The sequence below is a fragment of the Vigna unguiculata genome, chromosome 8 (assembly GCF_004118075.2).
Source record: "Vigna unguiculata cultivar IT97K-499-35 chromosome 8, ASM411807v1, whole genome shotgun sequence".
NCBI classification, from domain to species: Eukaryota; Viridiplantae; Streptophyta; class Magnoliopsida; order Fabales; family Fabaceae; genus Vigna; species Vigna unguiculata.
In genome coordinates this window covers 15,856,942-15,869,196 of record NC_040286.1, presented here as the reverse complement: position 1 = coordinate 15,869,196, position 12,255 = coordinate 15,856,942, and the positions used below count along the sequence as shown (strand labels likewise).

The window sequence follows — 12,255 nt, the reverse complement described above, 5'->3', positions numbered from 1 at the left end:
ATCCTCCACGCAAGCAGATCCACCATTTCTTCAACGCACCAGCAGCGAGACCAGCGCATTCCTCTCTTTCCCGCCGGCCACCATTCACGTTCTCTGCACCTCGCGCACTCTATGGCAGCGCCACCATCGTTTTCCATCTTCATGCAGCAGCCATGGCTGCACCAGCTTCGAAGCCACCACGATGCAACGCACCTCCCTCGCGCCCTTGCACTCGCGTTCCGCAGCCACCGCAGCAGCGCAACTCGCCGGAAATCTGACCACCATCATCACGACGCCATCTTCTTCCATCGTCAACCACCAGCGAGCTTCATTTTCTCTGCAGCACAACCATGGCAGCAGCGCACCTCACTGCACCCTCATTCTCGTCCATCTTCGCGCAAACCAGCAGCCACAACGAAGCACGCAAACGGAACAGTTGCAACAACCATCATCTTCTCTTCACGGACCATGACGCAGCAGCACCACCACGCCCGCCGAAGCAGCCGCCATTGCCGTCAGCCGCGCAGCCAAGGAAGAAACATGGGGGCAGAAACCATAATTCTGGAGAGAGAAAATGCACTGCCATGTGTCAGCATCTGGTAGGACAGTCAAACTGGTCAACTCTGGTTAACTAGTCAAAGTCAGCAGTCAATTCTGGTCAAAACTGCAAATATGGTTAAATGAGAGGGGCAAAATTAGAAATTGGACAGGAATTAAGTTGCTAATTAATTAAATAAAAATAAAAGATTTTAGCAACTGACAGATAAAGCCCAAAGTCCAATGGAAGCCTATATAAAGAGACTTAAGGGAGCAGAAGCGGGGGAAACTTACATCACCGTCATCCATCACATCTCTCATCCTCTCTTTTCTTTTATTTTCTTTCCTTCATATCATCATATATTCCATCAAAGCCATGGAGGGCTAGGCTTTTAGGGTTGATTCTACTGTAATTTCTTAAATGGATTCTGAGGTTAGATGAATTTATGTGTTTGTTATTTTGATTATTGTTGTGGTTTTTGTTTATCTATGTCCTTTGCTTCTTAATCGAATAGAAAATACTGATTTTAAATCTACATGTATGCTAATCATATGAGCTAAAAGGTTTTTAAATTAAATTGAGACTTTACTTCGATTTTATTTAGAAACTTTCATTTGATTAAATAAGTTTTTGCCAATAATTGAGACTTTACTTTGATTAATGGTAATTACTTTAACTAAAATTAGTCAAAACTTTACTTTGATTAATTAAGTTTTCTATTTGGTGAAGAAACAAAGGAATAGACATGATTAGACATAGTAAAATTAATTGAAACTGTACTTTGATTGAATTTACTATGGATAATCTAACAATTCTCACTTTTAATTGAGACTGTACTTTGATTAAAAGTGAGGATGCCAACAAATGAATTGAGTCTTTACATTGATTGATTTGTAAATCAACAACAATAATTAATTTAACAATAATCTCTAGATAACCAATGAAGAATCTTATTTAGAAAAAGCAGTGGAATTGACCTATTTACTATTATTGTGTTTACAATCTTCCGTGTCATTTTCTTTGCATATCAAAACCCCCCTATTTTTATAGTTGCTAGTTTTAATTGCATTTTTAAGAATCAAATATTTGAGATCAATTCCGTATTCATTGTGAGACGACTCAGGGTTATCTTAACCCTAACTATTTTGTTCACTACAAACTGGCAATACTGAAGTTGCTAAAGTAGTGGTAATTTGATCGCCTAACGACAGCGATATCAAATTTGGCGCCGTTGTCGGGGAATACGGTTAGTATTTCTTTTATTTTGATTCTGTTTTTATTTATTTATTTTATTTTATTTTATTTTATTTATTTATTTTTTTTATTTATTTTACGCATATACGTTTAATATAGTTTGTTATTTTGTAGTCTCTAGTTTTCTTTTAATATATTCCAAGCAAAGTTCTATTTTTGTTTTGATTAAGAATTTCTTTTAAGAAATTTTTTTGAGACTAGTTTGGAAAACTCTGTCTGGGAAAGACTTGGTATTTAAGTTGTCCACTGTGACGCACCTCTCTTTCCTGGGAGTAGACCCAACGACATCTTAACTCATTTCTTTCTTGAAATCTTTCTCCAAAACAAGAATAGGAAGAAAAAAAAAACACACAGGGAAACACTTTCAGGTGGACTGCTTAGTGCATGAGTCGGGCCAATCCGGGTCAATTTTATCAACTTGATTCAGAACTTGAAAGGAACTTGCGTAAATCACGTAGGAGACTTGAACTCAGGTGTTCTACTGAAGGAGCACCATCATCATCTGAACCTACCACTGAAAGTGTACCACTAGAATCACCTCCGGTGATTAACATATCTTCTGATCCATCACCTGAACCAGAAATTCAAGAAGATAGAATGGAAGAAAGAACAATAAGAGAGTTGGCTTCGTCGGATGCAGCAATCACACAAAACATGTGCATCCAATATCCAGATGGAGAATGTGAGCTTAAGTCTGGGTTAATCCATCTTCTACCCAAATTTCATGGATTAGCAGGAGAAGACCCGTACCATCATTTGAAGGAATTTCATGTTGTTTGTTCATCCATGAGACCTACAACAGTGACAAAGGAACATATCAAGCTTAAGGCATTTCCATTCTCATTGCAAGATGCCGCTAAGAATTGGTTATACTGCCTTCCGCCAGGATCCATCAATACTTGGGAGACTCTGAAAATATTATTTCTGGAAAAGTTTTTTCCAGCATCTAGAGTTGCTGCTATTCGCAAAGATATTTATGGGATAAGGCAACAAGAAAGACAAAGTCTTCACAAGTATTGGGAAAGATTCAAAATGTTATGTGCTTCCTGTCCTCATCACCAAATAAACGAGCATCTCCTCATTCAGTACTTTTATGAGGGATTGAGTATCATGGATAGACAAATGATAGATGCTGCAAGTGGAGGGTCATTGGTGGATAAAATGCCAACAAATGCAAGACAATTGATTGAAACTATGGCGTCGAACCATCAACAATTTTCCACAAGGAGTAATTCTATAACTCTATTGAAGGGAACCCATGGAGTAGAAGCTTCATATCTTGCAGATCACAAGAAATTAGAAGGGAAGTTGGATGACTTAGCGGCCATGGTAAGGACCTTGACAGACTTACAGAAAAAGCCTATCCCTTCTACTTTATGTGGAATTTGTGCTTCTACTAATCATCCTACAGAGGCTTGTTCTATGTTAAAAGAGACAGGGACGTTAGACAATGAATAACCTCAGGCATATGCTGCAAACATCTATGGCAATAATAGACCACCTCGGCAGCAATACAACCATGATTTGTCCTCCAACAAGTACAACCCAGATTGGAAGGAATATCCCAGCCAGAAATGGGGAAATCAACAGCCTCAACACCAACAAGTCTATGTTCCACCTCAACAGAGGCAACAACCACAACTAGCTGCAACCTCTGGTGATTCAAACATGGAAGCAATGATGAAAATGATGGCTGACATGATGAAGGGACAAATCAATGAGTTGAAACAGACGATGGAAGCAACCAATCAAAATTTGCAGAACCAGATTGGACAAATGGCAAATGAGTTAAATCAAATGAAGTCTCAACAAGGCTCGAGCAATTTGCCTGCACAAACTGTAATTAACCCGCGGAATGTAAGTGCTATTACTTTAAGATCAGGTAAGCAAATACAAGGCCTTGGGGATGCCCAAGAAGATGAAGATAAGGACAATGAAGTTGTACCTAATGATGAAAGAGGAAGATCAGATGAAGCAACACAAGCAACATCTGAAATGCCTGCACCCAGTGATAACTCCAGGTTGGTATCCCCTAATACTTCCTCCCTATCCAAACCGTTTGAAACCAAAAACTAAAAAGATGGAGGAGTTAGAGAAAGAAATCCTGAATACTTTCAAAAAAGTGGAGATAAACATCCCTTTGTTGGATGTTGTGAGACAAATTCCTAGATACGCCAAGTTTCTCAAAGAATTATGTACACATAAAAGGCGTATTATGGACAAAGAGGTAGTGAACATGGGAAGAAATGTCTCTAGCTTAATTAAGAAGCCTGCAGTCAGAATGCCGCAAAAGTGTAAGGATCCAGGTATGTTTTATGTTCCCTGCATTATAGGAAGTACTAAGTTTGACAATGCTATGTTAGATTTAGGAGCTTCCATTAATGTAATGCCTTTATCTGTTTTTACTTCACTTCATCTTGGACCTCTTAAGTCTACTGGTGTGGTCATTCAGTTGGCCAACCGTAGCATAGTTAACCCTGCAGGTGTGCTAGAAGATGTGCTTGTCCGTGTGGACAAGTTAATTTTTCCTGCAGATTTCTACATCTTGGACATGAAGGATGATGGAGAAATGAGTTCAACCACAATTATCTTGGGAAGACCATTCATGATGACAGCACGTACCAAGATAGACGTGCATGCAGGATCCTTGACTATGGAGATAGGAGATGAGAAGGTGCAGTTCAACGTGCTAGAAGCCATGAAGCACCCAATTGAAGATCATTCTTTGTTTTGTATTGATTTATTGAGTAATGTAGTGAACAATTATGCTTTTGGACTTTTGGACGTTTTATCCGGTTTTTCTTCTTCTTTGGATTTTTCTTTTTCGAATATTTCGGGCTTAATTTTAGACGAAAGAGAAAATTGTAAAACAGGTGATATGGAGGACGCGGTGTCACTATTTGATACCTCTGTGGCGTCCGAGTGTGATGCTGAGGTGGCTGAAATTACCTTAGGCAGTAAAATGTTGCCATCTGTGGAACAGCCACCCACTTTGGAGTTGAAACCTTTACCATCTCATTTGAAATATGTTTATCTTGACAGGGATGGGAAACTCCCTGTTATTATATTTGCCTTGCTTACTGACGAGCAGGAACAAAAGCTATTGCAGGTTATCAAAGATCACAAGCGAGCAATAGGCTGGACTTTGGCAGATATTCCTGGTATTAGTCCTTCTTTTTGCATGCATAGAATACTCTTGGAGGAGGATGCTAAGCCAGTAAGGCAACCTCAGAGGAGACTGAATCCTCAGCTGATAGAGGTTGTAAAGAAAGAAGTCACCAAGTTGCTACAAGCAGGTATTATATATCCTATTTCTGACAGCACTTGGGTGAGTCCTGTACATGTGGTCCCCAAGAAATCTGGGATCACCGTGGTCAAGAATGAGAAGAACGAGTTGATTCCTACTCGTATTCAGAATAGTTGGAGGGTCTGTATTGATTATAGAAGACTAAACCAGGACACCAGGAAGGACCACTTTCCTTTACCATTCATGGACCAAATGTTAGATCGATTGGCAGGTAAGTCTCATTACTGTTTTCTTGATGGATTCTCTGGGTATTTTCAGATTTGTATTGCCCCAGAGGATCAACATAAAACTACCTTTACTTGTCCATTCGGTACATATGCTTATAGGAAAATGCCATTTGGCCTTTGCAATGCTCCTGGAACATTTCAACGATGTATGATGAGTATTTTTACAGATTTGTTGGAGCATTGTATTGAGGTTTTTATGGATGATTTTAGTGTATATGGTTCATCTTTTGATCACTGCTTGTCTAATCTTGCTAGAGTCTTGGAGAGATGTGAAGAAACTAACCTTGTTCTAAATTTTGAAAAATGTCATTTTATGGTGGAACAAGGTATAGTTTTAGGTCACGTTGTTTCCAAGAATGGTATATCTGTAGATCCTGCTAAAATAGATATTATTTCACAATTGCCTTACCCCTCTTCTGTGAAAGAGGTTCGATCTTTTCTTGGACATGCAGGATTTTACAGGAGGTTTATCAAGGACTTCAGCAAGATAGCCAACCCTCTCTCCAACTTGTTGCAAAAGGATGTAGCATTTGACTTTGGAGAGAAGTGCAAAGCTGCGTTTGATACATTGAAAAAGGTGCTTACCACCACTCCTATCATCCAGCCACCTGACATGACATTACCATTCGAGCTGATGTGTGATGCATCAAACTTTGCAGTAGGAGCGGTGCTTGCACAAAAAGATGGGAAGCTATCACATGTGATATATTATGCTTCCAGAACGTTGGACACAGCGTAGGCTAACTACACCACGACTGAAAAGGAATTATTGGCTGTTGTGTTTGCCTTGGACAAATTCAGACCGTATATACTTGGTTCCAAGGTAATTGTTTATACTGATCATGCAGCATTTAAATTCCTTCTGAAGAAAGCAGATTCAAAACCAAGGTTGATCAGATGGATGCTACTGCTCCAAGAGTTTGACATTGAGATTCTAGACAGAAGTGGAGCACATAACTTAGTAGTCGATCATCTTAGCAGGATTGAAAATAGAGAAGATAACGTTCCTATTAAGGATGACTTTCCTGATGAAGTCCTCCTAGCATTGACTATTGTGAAAGGTATGTTTCCTGAACCTTGGTTTGCTGACATTGTTAACTATTTGGTTGTTTCTGCTATTCCTCCTTCGTTCTCCAAATATGAAAGAATCAAGCTAAAAAGTGAGGCAAAGTACTATATCTGGGAAGACCCAATTTTATGGCGCATTGGTAGTGACCAAGTCATAAGGAGGTGTGTTCCAGATATCGAGATACCTCATGTGCTTGAGTTCTGTCATTCATCTCCTTTTGGTGGACATTATGGCACACAAAGAACAGGTAGGAAGGTGTTGGATTGTGGATTATATTGGCCTACTATCTTTAAAGATGCACAAAGGGTATATGAAAATTGTGAGCAGTGCCAAAGGGCAGCCAGATCCATTACAATAAGGGATGAAATGCCTCAACAACCCATGCTATATTGTGAGGTATTTGATATTTGGGGTATTGATTTTATGGGTCCTTTTCCTCCTTCTTTTGGGTTTTCTTATATTTTTCTTGCTGTAGACTATGTCTCCAAATGGGTGGAAGCCATAGCTACAAGGACTAATGATTCTCGAGTTGTTATGAGTTTTGTCAGGTCTAACATTTTCTGCAGATTTGGGATACCACGGGCCATCATCAGTGACCAGGGGACTCATTTCTGTAATAGGCTACTTGAGAACATGTTGAAGAAGTATGGGGTGACACATCGCATTGCTACACCATATCACCCCCAAACTAATGGGCAAGCAGAGATCTCTAACAGGAAGATTAAAAAGATACTAGAGAAAGTAGTGAAGCCTAGTCGAAAGGATTGGGCCACAAGATTGGATGATGCACTTTGGGCACACAGGACAGCCTACAAAACACCTACAGGTATGTCACCTTTCAGGGTGGTTTTTGGAAAGGCTTGTCATCTACTTGTGGAGATTGAACATCGGGTCTATTGGGCCATGAAAGCATGCAACTTGGATTTGGAAGAAGCAGGAAATGAGCGAAAACTTCAGTTGCAAGAACTAGAGGAGATTAGGCTTGCAGCCTATGAAAATTCAAAGTTCTACAAAGAGAAAACCAAGAAGTTCCATGACCAAAAGCTTGTGGCTAGAAAGGATTTCAAGGTAGGCCAGAAGGTGTTACTATACAAATCCAAGCTTGGTCATATGAGTGGTAAGTTGCGTTCTACTTAGGAAGGACCATACATTGGTACAGAAGTCTTCCCTTATGGAGCAGTGGAGATCAAGGAAGAATCTTCAGCAAGAACTTTTAAAGTTAATGGGCATCGTCTTCGGATATTTAATGAAAATCAAGATATGTTGAACAAGACGATGGATGGGATGAACTTGACTTCTCCCTCATACCTTCCACCTTGAGGAGGTAAGTACACTTCATACTTTTTCTTTGCATTTTATACATATTGAATACATTGAGGACAATGCATGGATAAAGTGTGGGGGTGTGGGGAGATTTCCCCCTTTTCTGATTTGTTTTCTATTTGTTTTGTTTTTTTCTTTTCTAATTTTGTTTTCTGTTTGTTTTTATTAAAAAAAAAGTTTCTGCTTTCAATAAAACATATTGACATTGGATTTTTGGATTTGATTTACTAATTGGAACGATCATAATTCTGGGAAAATAAAAGTCATGTGCTATGAATGGATTGTTTCTGTGATTTACTAATTGAGTTGATTTGAGAGTTTCTGGAATAAATCTTTTGTGAAAGAGTTTTTGACCTTATGAGTTTTGAGCTTTATTGTAAGGATGAACTACCATGTGTCATTCCTATTTTTCTTGTGTGATTTGCTCATGTCTTGTTGGTACTTAAATGTTTAGCTTGATTCTGTTGTTTTGCATCTTAGGTGAACATGCATGATTTAATATGATTGAGGCATTTCTTGTTTTTAGCTACTTGGCCAAATAAGCTAACCATGACATTGATCCATTGGTAGCCCCTTGAGCTTAAACCTCTTTTTCTTGTTTTGAGCATATTGCTAAACCTTAAAAAGAAAAAGACCATGTTTTTCCTTACCTTAGGGAGAAAGAAGGAGCTAGTGGATTATGTTGAGATTGGTTGAGGAATAAAGTGTGGGGGCCCACAAAGTTGTAAAAATGGCAAAAGGAAAATAATTGTTGATGACAGAGTGTTGAAATGAAAAATGATTGTTGTCTGAAAAAAAAAAGAGAGCAACAAAGGATAAAAGAAAAAAAAGGATTGTTTTTGAAACTATGCTTCATAACTCTTTCTTCCTTACTATTTCAAAAACACACAAATCCTAAAGTTTTTCCTACCTTTGCCTTGGCCTCATTAGGGTGTTATAGTTGCCACATCATTTCCACGTCATCTAAGTGAATGGGCAAATATTTGAGGCTCAATAGCGGCATTTTTGTGATTATGCACCTAATGGTGGCATTTTTGTAAATATGTCAATCTGGTTTTTCATTTTTCAGCACTATCATCTTCTCCACTCTTCAATTTCATGCTTTGCATATTTTTCACGTTTTATGAATTATGGACAACACCCATTGTTGAGATTCTCGTTTTTTGCACCTTGGGTAACATTTATATTGAAGCATTTAACTTTTTTGTGCATTGTTTTCATTCTTGCCCTTTCTCTCCTTGCACATTTTTCGTTTTCTGCACCAATTTGTACTCATTTGGGATGGGTGGCATATTTATTTCATGTGTATTTTTAATTATTATGCATAGCTCACCCTTTCTGTGTGTGTGTGTGGCAATGATCGGATAACTTGTTATCCGGGAGCAGATGATTTGACAGGTAGGCCAGGAGATGCTTCGACTCGGAGCGAGGGATAACATGGGATGTTATATCTATATTTACTATTTTGGTTTTGAGATTATTATGTAACCTTTTGGGAGCCATTTGAATATTATTTCAACTTTATAAATTATGGACTCCTATTTTTATAACATGTTAATACAATATTTAAATTTCCCGCATTCTGGGAAATGAGCTTTATTCATAAATGCGTCTTATTTATGTTTTATTTATTTATTTTATTTATTTAAATCAGTAATATTCCTTAGGGATGTTACAGTTTTTAGCACACTTTGGCCACTTTTTGGAGACATATGAGACACATTCTTTGTCTCCTTTTGTGCTAGAACGAAATTAGCCTTGCACACATATAGTTATCTCTTTTGTCTCTCATTTTTTGTAACCTTATTTGACCTAGTTTCTAGAAGCTAGGGTTAGGTTTTTGTAGAGATATCCTTAGGTATCTTTTGTTGACATGAGAAGCCAAGGTGGTTTGCTTCTTGAAGATTTGATGAAGATTGAATGAAGCTCTTTTGAACTATCTTGAAACCATAAACATTGGAATGAAGTCTACATTGATGAAGGAAAGGAGATTTGATGATATCCATGGTGATCAAGGCTGGAATGTGTGATCTCCATGTACTTACATCATTAAGAAAGTGTGCTTGTAGTTTGTAATTCATGTTGTAGACCTTAAAGCATTAATTAGATGTAGTTTGGTCTTTGTTGTGTTTTAATATGTTGAATGGTTTTTCAATAGGTTAAAATGTCTCTTTTAATCTGTTGAATGACTTTTTAACAGGTTAAAAGGTTTGCTGCAGTAGTCTTAAACTACAACAAATTCAATCAGTTGATTTAGTTTTTAATCGACTGATTTCACTTAAGTCAAGTGAAATCAACCGATTGATTTGACGATCAACCTGTTGAATTTCGTAACAATTTGACTATAAAAGCTGTGATTTTCGAAAGAGAGGTAATTTGATCATTTTAGAGCACGAATTGGTTCTAGAAACTTGTTGAAACTCTCTCCTTCGTGATCATAGGTGTTGCAGTTGTTGAAGATTGATCCTGGATCAATTCTTGAAGCTTTTAGCTCTGTTTGAAGCTTGGAGAAAGTGGTTTTTGGTAGGCAAGGTTGTGCTACCACTGAGGTTTCTTTCTCAAGCTTTGTGTGTGCTTGGTGGTTTTCCAGGTCTGCAAGAGGGTTCTTGCTGTGCTGGTGTGATTCTTGTGTGATTCAAGAGTCTTTTGTGGTGTTTTTGCATATTTTGGAAGTGTAAGGGTGGATTCTTTGTAAAACTTTTAAAATAGTGCAAAGTCAAGCTCAGGTTGCCTTGACAAACTAGATGTAGCTCAGGTTTGAGTGAACCAGTATAAAAATTCGTGGTGTCCTCTCTTCTCTAACCTTTCTCTCTTGCATTTTCATTTTAAAGTTTCAAGAGTGAACAAGTTACCCTTTGGTGAAGGTGCCTCAATTCATAGACCACCTATGTTTAGTGGCATTAATTACCAATTTTGGAAAATTAGGATGAAAATCTTTATTGAGTCAATAGATCAAGGGATATGGGATGCAATCATAAATGGACCATATACTCCTAAACATATTGTTGATGATGTGCAGGTTAATAAGCCATGGACTCAATGGAATGAGGAAGAAAGGAGGAGAGTCCAATATGATTGCAATGCAAAGAATATCCTCACTTCATCTCTCAACATGGATGAGTTTTTTCGTGTTTCACAATGCAAGAGTGCCAAGGAAATTGGGAGGTTCTTGAAGTGACTCGTGAAGGAACCAATGATGTTAAGAGAGCTAGAAAGCATGCCTTGATTCAAGAATATGAGCTATTCAAGATGAGACAAGAAGAATCCATAGCGGATGTGCAAAAGAGATTCAGTCACATAGTCAACCATCTCATAGGCTTGGGTAAGGAATTTGACAAGGAAGAGTTAGACATCAAGGTGCTAAAGTGTCTTGATAGATCTTGGCAACCAAAGGTCACGACTATCTTAGAAACAAGAGATCTATCCACTTTGATTACAACCGCATTGTTTGGTAAGCTTAGGGAGCATGAGATTGAGATGCAAAGGCCTAATGAGCTTGAGTCAAGTGAGAAAAAGGTCAAGAACATAGCCTTGAAGACTAGCACCAAGAAAAATGAGGAAATTGAGGATGAGGTGGCTGAATCAAGTGAAAGTGAGAACTTTAATCTCCTTGTCAAGAGGTTTGGTAAGTATCTCAAAAGGAAAGGTATCAAAGGTAATCCCAAGAGGTATACTTCCAAACACAATGAATCAAACTCTTATAATTTTACATGTTATAACTGTGGAAAACAAGGACATATCAAGATTGAATGTCCAAATGCTAACAAAGAAAAGGAGAAGAGTGTTGATAGGAAAAAGGAGAAGAAGCCAAAGGAGAAACGTGCATACATTGCATGGGAGGACAATGATGATTCAACAACAAGTAGCTCCTCACAAGATGAGAGTAAAGAAGCCAACTTGTGTCTTATGGCTGGTTTTGAGTCATCTTCCTCAAGCCAAGTAAGTGCTATAGACTTAAATGACTATAATCAATTGTTGCATGATTTTGAAGAGTTGCATAATGAAGCAAACAAGATTTCTGCATTAAACAATTGGTTGAAAGGCTTAAACAATTGGCTGGAAAACAAAGTTAGTCAACTGGAAGAAGAAACAGCTGATTTAAAAACTGATTTTGAACATTTAGAAATCAGTCTGCTGAAAGATCCTGTGAAAACTGCACAGTTTTGAAAAATCAAGTGAAATACCTTATCAAAACCTGTGCAAGGTTCACAAGAGGAGAAGCAAACTTAGAGGCTGTTCTTGGTTCACAAAATTGTGTGTTTGGCAAAGCTGGACTTGGTTTCAATCCTTCTTTTCAAAAGAAAACCAAGAAGTTCTCTAGTTTCTTTTCTAAAAGCATGCCAAGTGACATACCATTCATTTCATGCAACTATTGTATGCAAAAAGGTCATGCTATTAAGAACTGTCATGCTAGAAAATATGATGTTCCTAAAGGGATTATCAAATGGATCCCAAAAGGATCTAGAAAGGCATAACCATGATCGACCCAACCTATTAAAGGGTACCAAATAATCCAAATTTGTTTTGCTGGTCATAAAAGGTGATAAGAAAGATTTGT

The 12,255-nt window shown here is 38.0% G+C and overlaps 1 pseudogene; it reads left to right on the top strand.

The window, feature by feature from the left end:
* Positions 1-2,425: 2,425 nt before the first annotated feature.
* Positions 2,426-5,789, top strand: LOC114194918 (annotated as a pseudogene).
* The last annotated feature ends 6,466 nt before the right edge of the window (positions 5,790-12,255 follow it).